Source organism: Theobroma umbraticum, unplaced genomic scaffold (genome assembly GCF_002168275.2).
Source record: "Theobroma umbraticum cultivar Fairchild unplaced genomic scaffold, ASM216827v3 scaffold_147.0, whole genome shotgun sequence".
Taxonomy (NCBI): domain Eukaryota; kingdom Viridiplantae; phylum Streptophyta; class Magnoliopsida; order Malvales; family Malvaceae; genus Theobroma; species Theobroma umbraticum.
The window spans coordinates 4839613-4856361 of record NW_018397259.1 but is presented as its reverse complement, the minus strand read 5'-3'; the positions used below and the strand labels follow the sequence as shown (position 1 = coordinate 4856361).

The window sequence follows — 16749 nt, the reverse complement described above, 5'->3', positions numbered from 1 at the left end:
AGCTTATTTCAGATATCTTGAAAGGAAAAGCAAACAAAATACACAATTCAAATGATGGAATCACTAAGATCAAAGAAGCTATACATCGTATACGTGTACTTATTGTCTTAGACGATGTGGATGATTCGAAAAAAATAACTAAAATAATTGGAGGGCAAATTCCTTTTCATCCAGGAATTAAAATCATCATAACTAGCAGGTATTGATGTCTACTGACTGATCCTTTTATTAGGCACATGTTTGATTTTTAAGTATCATCAAGTTTTGGAGACTTATGCAAGGTAATTGAGGTAAAAGAATTAGCTTTCAATGAATCCTTTCAACTTTTTAATTGGTATTCCTTCGGACAGAATGATCCAATTGATAGTTATATGGAATATGCAAGGAGTATTGTGAAACACCGTGGTGGGCTTCCATTAGCTCTTCAAGTTTTAGGTTCTTCTTTGTCCGGTAAAAGTATAAATGTGTGGAAAAGTGCACTAGAGAAATTGAAAGCAATCCCTGATAACAAAATTCAAAAGATTTTAAGAATAAGCTATGATTCCTTGCAAGATGATCATGATAAAAATCTATTCCTTGGCATAGCTTGTGTATTCGTTGGGAAGTATAGAGATTACACAACTACAATTCTAGATGGTTGTAATTACTGTACAGCAATTGGTATTGAAAATCTCATAAATAGGTTTCTTCTAGTTGTTAATGAAAAAAACAAGCTAATAATGCATCAAATTATTAGAGATATGGGAAGGAATGTTATTCGTCAAGAATCTCCTGATCTTGCAAAACGAAGTAGGTTGTGGCATAAGGATGCATTTGATGCATTGAGAGAGAAAATTGTAAGAAAGACTTCATTTTCTTCTACTGCTTTTTATGCTATATATTTTCTTATGTTATACTTTTTTTTAACTAAATCATTCTTTCTCCAACAGGGTGCAAAAACAATCAAGTGCCTTACCATTGACCTACAAAGATTGCTGGAAGAGAAGTATGGAAACACAGTTGCAAATCAAAAAAATCCACTTCTCATGTCAAATGAGGTAAATATAGAAATTGATGCATTTGCAAAGATGCAAAGACTTAAACTACTTCAACTGGGCTATGTAAAACTTAAAGGAGACTACAAAGACTTTCCAAAAGGCTTAATAAGGTTGAGTTGGTATGGTTTTGCTCAAGAATGTCTTCCTACAGATTTAGATATTTCCAAACTTGTTGTTCTTGAGATGTGCAATAGTAGCCTCAAACGAGTTTGGAATGATTCAAAGGCGTGATACTATTTAATTTCTCTTTACTTTTTGTGAAGCAAAAACAAAATTATATGACTAAGTGTTTTTTTTCTTTTTCTATAGTACTTTCTTCCAAATTTGAAGATCTTTAATCTCAGTCACTCCCATGGCCTTCTCAAAATCCTTAACCTATCAGGTCTTCATAGTCTTGAAAGGTTGATGCTGAAACATTGCATAAAGTTGATTGAGGTTGGTCAATCCATTGGTGAGATAAAGTCTCTTACTGTTTTAAACCTTAAAGGTTGCAAAAGTCTTAAGAAACTTCCAAGGACAATTGGTTTGTTAGAATCTTTGGAAGAGCTTATTTTATCTGGTTGCTCAACATTTGATGATGTGCCTAGGGATTTGCAGTATATGAAGTCATTAAAGGTGCTTAGCTTAGATGGAACTGCTATATATGAATCCAATTCTTTGTTGTCCTGGCTATCACTAAAAAGAAGCAAAGAGTTAGGTTTCTTTTGGGCATCTTTGCCATGTTCTTTGGTAAAGTTGAGTATTGAAAGTTGCAGACTATCTGATGATGTTATGTCCACTGATTTAAGCTACTTACCTTCCTTGAAATCGTTAAATTTAAGTAGAAACCCAATTCATAGCCTTCCTAAGAGCATTATCCGCGTTACAAAGCTTGACGAACTTCTGCTGACTTGTTGCAAAGAGCTCCAATGGCTTCCAACGAGTGGCTTGCATGTGATAATGTCTCAATCGTTGCGCAGAATTTCAAGTCTGCCATGCTTATTAAATTTGAAAAAGTGTATCTTCTTTGGGTGTGAAAAGTTAATTGAGGTTGAAGGTGTGTTAAAGTTGGAACCAGTTGAAAACTTTGAAGTGGAATAGATTGAAAGCTTATTCAATATGGACTCGATTGGAAGCATTGAATTGCAAATTTATAACTATCTTACGGACACAAAAATGGCCACTACCACTCAGGTCTTTTCTCAATCTACTATAACTTTTTAGTTTCTTATTTTACATTATTCTGTACTTTCCTAAATAATAGTTTCAATGTTTCAGGTATTTCATGAGGGTCGCATAACTAGTTGTTTTGTTTCTAGAAGTGGAGTTCCAATCTCGTTTGAGCATCACTGTAAGGGATCTAAAATTTATTTTTCATTACCACAAAATCTTGGTGAAAAGGTTAGTTGGTTGAACTTATGCGTATATTGTTAACGAAACCAAGGAGTTGATGTGGCCTTATTTATCAAATTTCATTGGAATTCCTAAAACCAAAAATAACACAATCTTATGGCTAATCCACTGGCCAATAAAAGACTATCAGATAGAAAATGGCAACTTGGTGAGCTGCAAAATACTGTCTTCTGGTTTGGACATAAAAGAATTTGGTGTTACATATGTATCAGAGAAGAAGGCTATATATGAAGATGACTCCCAACTATACTATCAAGGTACGATTGCAAGCAATAGTATTTATAAGAACCCTTTTTTGACTTTACTTTTTATATCAATAGTTTTATTTATAAGTAGTTATCTTCATGGATATTTTTTAATATTAATCTATTAATTTTTTAAAACCAAAAACAAATTTATATATTCACCGGATTATATCTAAGCATGAACTTTTTATCGAATCAAGCAATTTAACTAGTAACCCAGCAAAGTTAATTATATTTTGTAATTAATTTGATTATTCAAAATTTTAGGTCATAGTTACTTATGTTGAGATTTTTTACACTTGTAAAATACATAAAAAGAATATATAAGAAAGTATATTTGATGATTTTAAATTAAATAAAAATGAAATGAGAGTGCATCACCTTGGCTCATGACCCAAGAAGAAAAGTTAGAAGACAGTCCTCATGCTTGACGTTGCTAGTAAATACAATCAAGCGCCAAACTTTCCATCTAGGCTTGAATGCTCCGCTCAATTGGGCTCGGACTCAAGCTCAGACTTCAATTTCTAGGATCAAATTCAATTCGAAGATACTATTTTAATAAAAATATATATTTATAGAGCTTTTATTTTTATATTTAAATTTATTTAAAATATTAATATAAAAATATTTTTAATATTTAAAATAATAAATAGTAAAATAAATAGGACTTGTTGCCCAAGCTTAAGGTTTTGAATCGTTAATTAGACTTGGTCTATCCTACAACAACTATATATGCTTGCTTTAGGTCAATATAATTTATAAATCACTTTAGGTTAAGTATAGCCATAAATATAATAAGAACAGATGATGTTAGGATTGTTGGACTACACAATGTTGTAAGGTTTTGTTCTTTTTAGGGCCTACACTAATGATATTATCATTTTGAAAAAAAAGGAACCTTGTGAGGGAACATGCCCTTATTTATAAAGCAAAATCCAATCTTTGGCTCTTAAAGATGTGGATCCTAGCTTTTTGAAAAAAAAAAAAAGATATGAAATCTCTTCCTCTCGACGCTAATCCCCAATCAAGAGTAGATTATGTTTTCTTTGAAGGGCAAAGTATGGGAGTCTCACAAACAAAGCCACTTGTTAATGTTAGAGTTGTTGGATTGCGTTCGATTATGAGATATTATCCATTTTAAAATCCACTATTGTGATTTTGTTCTTTTAAGAAAGGACACCTCATAGGGCCCTTACTTATAAGTCTGCAATAATTATATAATTATTGTAATATAAAAATATTAGGATTATATGATTAAAATTCTCATTAATATATGTTTCTTGATTACGTGACATGTGAATACCAAGACTTACTCAATTTGAGTTGTAATGGAGATGTTAAAATGCAAATTCAAAATTATTTAGAGAAATAACAAATGATTAAATTCCTCTGAGGTTCCTTTTGATAACATATTTGATCCAGTATGGAGATTGTGAAAGAGACCAAAGAGACTGCGTATACCTATTGTAATCCTTTCATTGGGATTTCTAAACCCAAAAACGCAATAATTTAATTTAATTCTAGAAAATTTATAGGTAAATTTTGTAATGTTATTGACCAGTTGTCAATATTACATGAAAACTAAATATAAAATAATATAACATATAAGAATAATTTAATAAAATTATTAAATACAAAGTCAACATTCAACACAATCAAATTGACAGAAAAAATATTCAACAAGTATAGGGTGTTCATAAGCATAAATAGAATGATGTCATTCTTCAACACACGTTGTCCCTTCATTAGTTAAAATGATATTAGATTATTTATCGAATAAAAAAATTATCTATTTAAGTTAAACAATGATTAAAAAAAGAGAGAAAATAAGCAATAGAAAAATATAGTTGGTGTAATTAGGACAAGGATAGAGAGTCAGCACTAGTTATAACTTTTTTAAGAAAGGTAGACATGACGAAAATGAATTTGTTTTGAATTTTCTTCTTTTTGTTGTATGAATGGGTGTGGATTATAGAGTGGTAGACTCATAAATAAATTGGAAATATATTTACCTTTTTGTATATATGCGTAGATTGTGAAGTAATAGGTGGGAAAAAATACTTGGATCCAAGCGAACCAGTCAAATCCGTTTAATTATGAATGGTTTATCATTTGAATTATGTGAACATTGTACTCTTTCAATTAATGATCATATCAGTAGACAAAATAAAGTTTTTCTTAAGTATTTACTTTATTTAATATCAAAATCATATTATAAATTATTACATTACTCTTTAATTTGATTGATTGATTGAACCTATTATACTAATTGAGAATTTTGCCGATTTAATCTCCAATCAGATTTTTAAACATTAGAAAAAGAATTTCTAGTTTTCTTATAGAGGAAACAAAAGGGAAAAAGTACATAGGTTTTACATGGGAATTTTTTGTTTGATTTCTTGCTTTTGAGTTTTGTTTCCTTAAAATTATTTATTATAAAATAAAAGAAAAGAGTTAAATACAAAAACACACTAATTATTGTGTGCTCAAAGTTATTTTACATTTATTGTGCATATTTTCACCAAAAATTATGTATTTTTATACAACATTTAGCTAGTAAAAATGAATTGTATAAGATCATGCATTTTTTTATTTTTAAAGTGGAAATGTTAGCTTTTTAATTCTTTAGAGATACTCTTAATTTGACTGTGAATTGTACTTTTTATTTGAATTTACCTTTTAAAAAAAGTATTATTTGCAATCAGACAAAGTTTTAATTTTTATTTTAAGTGTCAAAAATACTATAATTTTGATCAAGGAACAAAAAAGTGAAGAATCTTGATATTCCATTGCATTGTTAATTTGAAATATTTTGATAGTACGAAAAAACTAAGTTTTGATCAGACTTACTTAATATTAAATTGGGATAACTCAAATATTTGTTTTCAAAAATAAATTCAATTGAAACAAGAATAATCATCAATAAATATTAAAAAATATTGATAATCTTTTACAGATGAAACAAAAGAAGTTTCCAAAATTTAGAATGAACAAACTCAAAGGGGAATTAGAAATAGAAGTACTATTATTAAAGGACAAAGCTGGTTGTCCTAACAACTCACAGGTATATAAAGGATGGAATTTGCCAGTTGTCTAGACAAAAATGCCATTGATACGAAGAAGAACTAGATACCATGGCAGCTAACACATGTAGGTGGGAGAAGACTAGCACGAACAATCTTTCCACCTTGTGACACGTCCAATGATCTTCTCCATCCGTGGATCTTATAGCGGACAACCAAAAGAAGAGAAAAGAATAGGAGGCCTCAAGCATATAATTAAGCCATAGAAATAAGATTTAATCCTAAAGTACACAATAGGTATTAGGAGATTAATTAAGATGTGAGTCAGAAATATGTTCAATGTGAGTGATATTCATTTTTGTATCATTGACAGTATGGATAAAAAGAAAAGACAAATAAGACATTTTAGTGGATAAGATAAAACGGTTAAGAGTTATAGACAAGGATGTCAACGGGTAGAATACCTATTAATTTTGAGGTACCCGAATCTGGACTCGATTTGTAAAAAAGATACCCAAACTCTATAATTATCCAAATATCTTTTAAATTTACTACCCTAAGCCGAATCCTAATACATATTCACTATCCAATAATTAACCGAACCCGTTAGGAAACTCGGTTATGTAAAAAAATTATTAAAATGCCCTTCCTGGGTACTTAATTACCCGAATTCGTATCCGTATTTATATATAATAATATTTTCACCCATATTTCATATAATTCACTAATAATTAACTTTATAAAAGCACATAAATAATAAAATTTAAATTTAAATAATCAAAAATAAATATCTCAAATATCAATTTAAATAACTAAAAACAAATATCTAAATAATACCTTAAACAACATTACAAGTTTAATTAATTATATGGATTTGTTACTAATTACATAAAATTAATTAAAAAATAACTAGGTTTCAAAATTATTCTAATCTCACAACTTCTTTTTAACTATATATTTGATAAGTTTATATAAATAAAGGTACATATATTATAATTAATAATTTTATAAGTATAATTTTTGTAAGGTTAATACAAAATAGTAAGTAAATATGTTTATATATTTAAAATTGGATATATATCAAACAAAAATCTAGAAAATGAGATGTTTTCAAAAAAAATAATTTGATCAAAAGTAAGGGAAGTCGAAAGGAGTTTTGGTGAAATTTTAGGGAGTTTTTGACGCCGACAAGGGGTGATTGGCGATCGGTGGTGACGATGGCCAACAATTGTTGACGGCGATGGTGGTCATTTTTCTTTTAGGTTGAAGGAGAGAGCTACAAATGTAGAAAGAGAAAGTAGAGAGAAAATGAGAAGAAAGAGGAAAAAGAGTTTATTTAAGAGAAAAAGTGCCAACATAGTACCATCTTAAGGTGTTTTAAACAACAGAAAACTAAAGAACAAGAAAAACTTGGTGTAGTGGTGAGGGCTTTAGTGGCTTGTTGTAAAGTTTAAGGTTTAAACCCTGGCAAGTGTACTTCATTTTTGGAAAAGAAAGAAAAAAGGAGAAGAAGAAAGTGGACACAACCTTTAAGGAAGAAAAAGGAGAAAAGAGGAAGTGGGCACATAGCCATAGAAGGAAACCCAAGGAAAAATGAGCCATGGCCCAAGAAAGAGGTGGCCCCAAGAAAAAAGAAAGAAAAGGAGAAGAAGGGAAGTCCAGCAAGGGAGAAAAAGGAAAAAAGAGAAGGGTGCATGTTAAAGCCCACGATCTGAACTTAGTGAAAGCTTTATATTTGATATTTTGCTTAGGAATTTCTTTAGCATAGTTAATAGATTTATTATTTTTAAAAAATACAGATCATGAGAGTGATGAAATCGATGCTTCATAAAATATTAAAAAACCTTATAAATTATGTTATTAAATAATGAAATAAGATGGTAATAAAATAATTAAGAAATTAGAGTAAATATGCATTACTTAAATTAAGTCAACGATGAAATTTTTATTTGGGATGTGAACAGTCACAATTCTGAATTAATTTTTTTAAGTGAGTAATTTAGTTAGGCTTTTCACCCAAGTGTTAGGAAAATCCTTAATTTTATATTTCAAAACTCTATTAATTCAAATAATTATTTTAAAATCCAACAAGAATAAAAAATATTCAATTAAAGTAAAATATCAATCATATAATCGCAAAGTTATAAATCAAATATTACGCTTATAAATTCATTCATTTTGCATCATCCATGATTTCGGATTGTATGTAAGTTAATTATTTTGCAAATGGGTAGAAAAAAATAGGACATTTTCAAAAGATTTGTAGAGACAGTTTCCTCTAGAAATTCCCTAAGTGAGAAAAAATTCTTAAATTTCACCAGAGCGTTGGGATAATCTTGGAATACTTTTCCAATACAAGGTTTTTCTCCTATAATTTTAAAATGTAAATATCACTTGATTCATAAATGAAAATCTCCAAAAATGGGACCTTTTCAAGAGACTTGTAAAGTCAAGCTTTCTCGTGTAATTCTTTAGGTGAGAAGAAATTCCTAGACTTCATCAAAGCCTTAGGGTAGTCTAGGAAGATTTTTCTAATATAAAGATTTCATTTATGCATCGACAAATAAAAATAAAATAATAATAATAATAATAATAATAATAAGTACAAAATGTATAAAACTCAAGATCAAGAATCACACTTGACAAATACCTAGTAAACTTGATGACAGAGCCTCTTCAAGGGGAAAAATGTGCCCTCTCAAATACTCTTGAGGTGACGAGGATTTTGAAAACCCCCACTAGAATGTTGAAAAGGTCTATGAAAAATCTCCAATACCAAACAAAATAAGAAATGAGATATAATAAGTAAATAATAATTAAGGGAAATGGGAATTAAATTAACAATCAAGAATTAAGGCTAACATGCACCCAAGCATTTGGCTCATTAATTGATGCATTATCCCCTTACCTAAAGAGTAAAGTTTGAATCCCCCCTCTCCTAATTATAAAAAATAAAAAATAAGAATTAAGGCTAACATAAGGATAACAAATGATTAATTGGTACTGTTTCTTTATCGGGGGTTGCAGAATGTTAATACATTCCCTGCACATAACCTTACTCTCAAACTCGAAAAATGTTTAGGTAGATTGGAGTCTATTTTTTCAAAATGAACTTAGGTTAAACTTAATGTAGCATTTTAAAGAAATAGACTCAAATAAGTGGCGACTCTTAAAATTTCCACGTCAAGGAATACGAGTTCCTAAATTCATACATAGAGACAGTTTGGACAAAATTACCCCACACAATTATTTTCATATTCAAAGATAGTTGAATCTTGGAATAGAAATGTATCAATTCTACACTTCCTTGTTAAAGTAGTGAAATATCCAAGTTTCAAACAACTTGTGATATTTGAATCCCTTGAAAATCAGTGATTACTATTTGAAATGACCTTTAGTGGATCAAATCACAATTTGATCTTTTCGAATGGATTGAAAACTTCAATACATCAAGGTCTTGGGTAACAAAAAGGTTTCACCATTTGATGGGAAAAAGAGGAATTGATGTTTCTTCCTCTGAGCTCACAAATGTAACACTTTTCTAAAACTTGTATTTTTTGAAAATCACACTTTAAACAAAATGATTCATTTCAAATCACAATCAATTTTTACACTCTTAGTCTCATTATATGTGAAATTTTGATGGATGTCAAGACCAACTATTAGAGACTAGAGATTTTGTTAAAGTATTTTGGAAGGGAAAGGTTCAAAGTCCAATATTGATTTTCTAGCATGTCTTAAATAATGTCGAATGCTGTTCGACATTCTTGGACATTTTGAGTGTCTCTAATGCACTCTAGTTGCTTTCAAATGACATTTATCATGTACTTTCTTATTGCAACTTTGGTCAAAACAATGAGTGGCTTCATTAGTTCTCATCTCTGCTCTAGATTACCTTTTTTGGTTTTCACCCTAAAACTCCATTTTTTTTCCTTTTCTTTTCTAATTTCATTTATTGTTCCATCATGCACTTGAAAAAAAATTCAAACTCTACCCAAAATGGATCAATGGATTCAAAAGTGTAATCTTGGAAAAGAAAAAAGGCCAAGGCCTCATGGATTATATGATGAATTTTTCTTAGAAGAAAGCTCTTCAATTTCAACATCTACACTTGATCAAAATGGATTTTTTAAAGCACATAATATAGGCTAAGGTTAGAGATTCTGAAATAATGGATAAAAAAGCCCAAAACATGTGTTTAATAAATTCTGATCATGTGAATATCTTTTGAGACATTCGTCCTTTCGATTTTTAAAAGCATGCCTTTTCATCATTTTACTCTTTTGCTAATTTTTCATCACTTTTTGATCATCTTTTCTTTTCACATTTTTCTTTTTGGTGAATTGAATTCAAGAAACATTTAGAACTCAAATTATTTCGCATTTGCCTTCTTATTGTAAGGTGTTCCTTTTCCTATCAAAATCAGACTTCCATCATTCATGCTTTTGGAAAATATTCTCCTACATATTAATTTGCCCCTCAATATAGGAGGTGATCCTTGGTTAAGATGCATTTTAGAAAAGGTTCAAGAGACTCAAAGGCATAGCAGATGAATAATTTCTCATTGGTAAAGGGAAAATGAAACATGGTCATTTCTTATCTCAAGTATAAATGATTTTATTGAAAAGCAATTCCTAAAATAGAAAGATTTTGGAGTGCAGGTTGATTTTTCTTTGTTTTTTTTCTTTTTTGTTTTGTTTGTTTGTTTTTCTTTTTGGCATCATTTGAATCTTTCAAGTATATGATGTCATTATCAACTTTTCTAACCATTCTCTTATATTTTTTCTTTTTTCTTTCTTTTTTTGGTTTCATGTCTTCACAACTTAAGCTTGAATCAAACTTTCCCAAATGAAGAATTTATCAAGAATGCCTCATCTCAATCAATCACTCAAATGAAGACTTATGTAACAATTTTGAGCAATAATGCCTCTTTCGAAGCATTCGAAGATCTCACTTTAAAACGTTTTATCATCAATCAATTTTTCTTAGTGCGAACTGCTCATGTTATCTTTTCCAAATGAGAGAGAAACAAAAAGTACCTTACGAGCCAAGGAATTTTAGAGGTATTTGGTAATCTTTTTTTTTTTGTCATCTTGCCTTTAAATATGAGTGAAGGATAGCTTCAGACGATGGATTGAAAGGTTCAAATTTGGTACCCAACTAAAAGAATTCGAGTGGCTATGGCATATTTGAAGCTTTGAAGCTTAGCTTAGTCTTAACACTTATCAAATTCAATTTCTTTATAAAAGTGTCTGATTGCTTGATTTTCAAATAATGCAGAAGAAAAAGTTTTGCAAATCAACTAGTTATAATATCAATCATCTCTTAGACAAAGATCATAGTTCTTTGACATCACATGATAAGGTTGATGAAAGTTCAGAACTCTTGATTCCTTCCAAATCCAAGCTCTTGAGTGGCCTATACTCAAGTGGTTTAGTCATTGAATTCTTTTAAGATTAATTCCACAATTTATTTTAAGAAACCTTTATGCCTTTTTCTTTTTTTTGTATAATTTTGGAAAAAAGTTATGTGGGGCTTTATTCTCAAATAACTATTTCAAAAAAATTGTAAAATATTTTTTTACATTCCAATGAAATCATTAAAGCTTGCATTACAAATCTTGAAGTTTGTATATCTTAACAAAATCCCAAACATGCCGTGCACATGTGCACAAAATAAAAGCTCAAAAGTTCAAAAACTATGATCTTTTCTTTCGGAGAAGTTGTTTGATACTTGGCATTTTCTTTCATTACCAAAAAAGTTTAATCTATGGTAAAGTTAATTTCCACTGTTCCATAAGCTCAAGAGTGAAGGTGTCATCCTTGATGAGATTTTCAATTTTCTCTCTCAACTACATACATTTTTCAATTGAGTGTCTAGTTATCCCAATGTGCTAGTCACATTGAGCATTTGGATTATAATTCCTTAGCCATGGGTTGGGGATTATCTTTAGTGGCACAAGACTAAGATATTGATTCTCAATTAGTAAAGGCAAAAGATCAGGGATTGGCATTGAGATTTGGTGAGTCTTGGATCTTGGAGATGACCGAGGTATAATTGGAGTTATGCATACGATTGGATGAAAAGGTAGTTGCGTAACTAGCTGATAGGTATATAAGTTATGGGTAAGAGGGTTGGTGAGTGGGATAACGAAGGTATGGGATGAAGCCCTATGGCTATTGCCCCTTGCACATAATAATTTGTGCCTCCCTTTTTCTTTTCTTTGATACACTACCTTTTTCCTTGCTAGTAACACTATCCCCTTCAATTCTACCTTGCTTAATTTCATTTTCAATTATCTTTCATTAAATCACTAGGTTGGCAAAATTTTTTGTACCATTACCAATCAGCCTTTCATAATATGGTGCTTGCAAAGTACTGAAAAACAAAACTATTGTTTTTTCTTTTTAATAAGAGATGGCTTGACTTGTGCAACAATATCTCTCTATCTTTAAGTGTATTTCTTAAAACTCTTAGTATCTCTTTTCTCCATGTTTTGTAAAGAGAGTTTATTTAGAGCCATATCTTTGATGTGCTTGTACTGAGCTATGAAGGCTCTCACAAGATCTTTCAACGAACGAATATGATTCTTGTCCAATTGAACATACCACTTCAATATACACCCTGTTACGTTGTCTTGGAAACAATGAACTAAGAGTTTATCATCGTTTGTACATGCAGCCATCTTTCGACGATGCATAGTGATATGGGCCATCGAGCATTTTGTTCTATCATACTTTTCAAAATCTGATATCCTAAATTTGTGTGGGATAACCACATCAAGTACCAAACACAATTCCATTGTATCAATGGAACCATAGACATCATCCTTTTAATGGCTTTAAAGCACTCTTCTGAAAGATCACACTTATTGCACTTTCGATTCTTGTTTCAACCCTACCGAGTTCACTTTCAATTTCCCTTACTCTTTGGGGTCACCCAAATTAGGTGTAGGAATTGGTTCAAAAAGGTCTGGCCCTAAAATTGGCATAGCTTGCCCCTCTTTTGGTGATTGGGTCAAACCCTACGAAGTTACAGATCCTTCGATAGTCCCTTTCCCTTTATAAGCAATCATCATTACCACTAGTTTTGCCAATTGTTCCCTTATCTCTTCTTGAGCTCTCTCTATCTTATCCATTCGATTAAATTGTTCGCCTCCCATGATTCTAACTCGAGCCCGCATTTTGCACACACGATGAGTAGGTTTCCTTGAGCTTTTTTTTTTATTTCATAATATGGAAGCAAATTAGATTGAGAGACAAATTATATCCTACCAAAAATCTTTCTAGCTTCCTCATTACTTTCAAAAGATATCTTTTATTGTCTAGAATCAACAATACTCTTGCCTCCTCCTTCAAAGAATTTAGTAAGTCAATTGATGATTAACAAAAAATGTGAATGAATGATGAATGCATGTGTATCAAAATTGACGGATGAATTGATGGATGAATGTATGATGGGATAATTAAATGTATGTATAAATGAATGAACCACTTGAAACACAAAAAAATCATGAATAAACAATGAAACATGGTGGGAGTATAATGAAAAAAAATTATTAACAGGTGCACAATATGATCAAATGTTAAAGAGACAGAGATTTTATTTATTTACAATTTTTGTGGTTTGTTGTTTTTTTTTTTTAGTTGAAAACAAATTCTAGACTATTTGACATAATTATTTCTTAGACCAATTAAAATTTAGAAGAAATTTGAACAAACCTCAAAATTTTGTACATTGAGGAAATGCATACAAATGCATACATAATATATGCATGGATGCAAAAAATGCAATGATGCTTTTATGAATGAATGAAGTGATATGGAATGACTACTCCTAAAGTTTAAAAGAAAGTAAAACTTTATACACGTTATGCGAGTGCATTAATAAAAATAATAAAAAGGAAGATGTAGATATTTACTCAAAACTAAAATCCTTTCTCTCTTTTTATTTAGACAAAATATACTAAAACAAAAGATTTTGCTTTTTCTTGCCTTTTTTTCTTTATTTTTTGAAAAAACCTCTCTTTTTGTTTCTAACCTTTTTATATTTCTTGTTTCTTCTGATGAAAGATGGAAAAGAATCCTCTTCCTCCTTTTTCATATTTCCTTTTTTTTTCATTTTTAAGGTAAAAAGAGAAAACAACTATTTTTTTGAAACTTTTAAAGAAAAAGTAAAGAGAAAAATCTTCTAAAACCATGGATAAATAAACAATGAATTTTGAAAATCTTGTTCTTTTTTTTAATAAGAGAAAAAAAAGAAAAGAAAATACTTTTTGTTTTTTTTAAAGGTCACTTTGACACATGTTATTTTTGTTTTATCAGAAAAAGGTTGCTAAGACAAAATTGTTCCTTTACGTGTCCTAAATTAAGATGTACTCTTCATGGCAAGTTTAATATGACTTTACTTATGGGATGGCTCCTCGTGGCCTACTGTATGCTGAGTTCAATTTCCCTCAAAGCTAAAAGTTCTCAAATTATTCCTCATTATTGTTCACATGGCCTAGCAAGGCACCCCGGTCCTCACCCATTACAAGTTTCAAACAAACTAGTTTCAATCTAAATAGGAGTATTTCATTAGCCCATGGAAGAGTTATCACCTCACGAGAGTGTGCCTACTTAACCCCCTCCTACTAAAGACTGAGTCCAAGTAGAAGGCCCATGCATGAATGCAATGTGTCATGTGTGTGGAGGAACATACCAAGCTTTAACCTCTTAGTACACACCCCAATTCAAAGTGCCCCACAATTATTAAAAGCAACAAATAAATGATAATAAGCAAATGTAACCAACACATAAATAAAAAAATGAATAAAATAATACTATTTACTATTAAGGAAAAGTGAATGAAATATTAATTGTTTAAGGCTTAGGATAACTTATGATTACTTACTAGCTCGACTCTCGAAATCTCTAGTAGAATCATCAAACTGTCACTATGTGTGGGTCTGGGAACCCATCAACCTCGACGTGAAAATTTGAAAGTCGCCACCAATATTTTTTTATAAGGTGTGATTCGTGACCTATTTAAGTCTATTTCTTTAAAATGCTACCTTATAAAAATAGGCTCTGGTTTACAAAATAGTTTTCGAGTTCAAGAGAATTGTTACGCACAAGGATGGTATTAGCACCCCGTGACGCTCCTTCAAAGAACAGTACTAATTAATTATTTGTTATCCTTATGTTTGCCTTAATTCTTGATTCATAATTTAATTCTCATTTTCTCTTAATTATTATTTACTTGTTATATTTCATTTCTTATTTTGTTTGGTATTGGAGATTTTTCTTAAACTCCTCCAACACTCTGGTAGAGGTTTTCAAAATCCTCCTCACCTTGAGTATTCAGGAGGACACGTTTATCCCCTTGAAGAGGCTCTATCATCGAGTTTATTATGTATTTGTCAAGTGAGATTCTTGATCTTGAATTAGACTTTAGAAGAGTGAATAGTGCTTTTGGGAACCCAAAAAAAGAAACACCTTCTACTTTGTCTTGGTGGAGCTAAAGTGAGTGTGGGTGAGTCTTCCCAGTGAGGCTATTGAGAAAGGTTGTACAATGAATCTTTGAGTTGATTTGAAAAACTACTAAGAGAAATTTTAGAATACTTTAATTTTTCAATAGTAGATGAATTATTCCAGTTCATAGATGTAGGTAAGAGACCGGATTACATAAATTTATATATTTTCCTATGTACTTGATTTCTCGTAATTTTATCTTTGTTATTTCTTTAGCAGTTTTTGTAATAGAACATATGGTAAACTTTGAAATGGAGCAGATGCACATCCAAAGCTTATTCACTATAAACTACATTGGAAGCAATAAAGTTTTTATTACTATCTTACACACACAAACATGGTTGCTACCATATTTTTACTCAGTCTCAAGGTTTTATATGATCTTGTTTCTCCTTATTCCACAGTAATCTAATCATTCATAATTAACTAACGATTTCAATGGCTTAGGTATTGGATGAATGTAGCATAAGTCGAACATTTGTTTTGAGAAGCGAGCTTAGAAGATCGCACGAGCGTTGGTTTAAGGGGTCTTAGATTACTTTTTCTTTGCCATCATATCTTTATGACCAGATCAATTGTTTTAATCTACACATGCATTTGCAAACAGGAATTTAGAATCGCGAAGGGGTAGACCTGATTGAACGTTTTGTGACTTTTGTCCACATGAGTGGGCTATTTAATTTGACTTTGAACACCACGTTGACACAAAATAGAGTCATCTCCATGCTCGACTTTGTTTCAATCTAATTATTCACAAGACACGGTAAATAGGGTTTTGTTTGGACTTTTTCTTACATTTGGTTTTTACGTGTTTGGGGCTTTTTGGTTGTCTTAGAAAAATTCAAAGATTTGAGTTATTATAGTTTGGTTGATTTTGGATGTATCTTATATGTGCCATTGGTTTTCTTCTTTATTTTTAATTATTGAAGTAATAATATTTTAATTTTTATTGCTAACTATTGAGGTAAAAAAATAATTTGACCATGTGGGATCAAAATTTGAATATCAAAGAAAATATTATCAATGTAAGTTAAACAATGATAAAGAGAAAAAAAAAAAGACAAAAGAATTAGAAAAATATAGTTGGTATAATTGGGAAACGGAAAAAGAGTCGCTCTAGTATGAGAGGGAAAAAAGTAGAAATCAAAAAAATTAAACACGACAAAAAATGAATATTTCTTCAACTTTCTTCATCCGAAGTATGAATTGGAAAAAGTAGAGATGATGGAAAATGAATTTTTCTTGAATTTTCTTCATTCCGTCTTATGACCTGGTGTGGTCTTTGGAGTGAATGACTCGTAAATATATTTGGATTGGAAATGCAATTGCTTGAATTGACCATTTCGCATAAATTGGTTTCCTGAAATGGCGGGTAAAAATCTTTGGATCTCCACTCACTTTCAACTTGCAAAATACTCAGGAGACTGGCAAATTATGTGGTCAGAGATTAAAGGCAGCAATTATTGGATTTCAACTCACTCGGATGAGTCGGGAGATTGGACTGGCAGCGGGTCAGTTCTGTTCAATATTGGACTATTGA

General features: G+C 30.6%; 1 pseudogene; it reads left to right on the top strand.

The window, feature by feature from the left end:
- The window catches only part of LOC110414680 (uncharacterized), a 24855-nt pseudogene extending 8106 nt beyond the window's left edge, over nucleotides 1-16749 (top strand).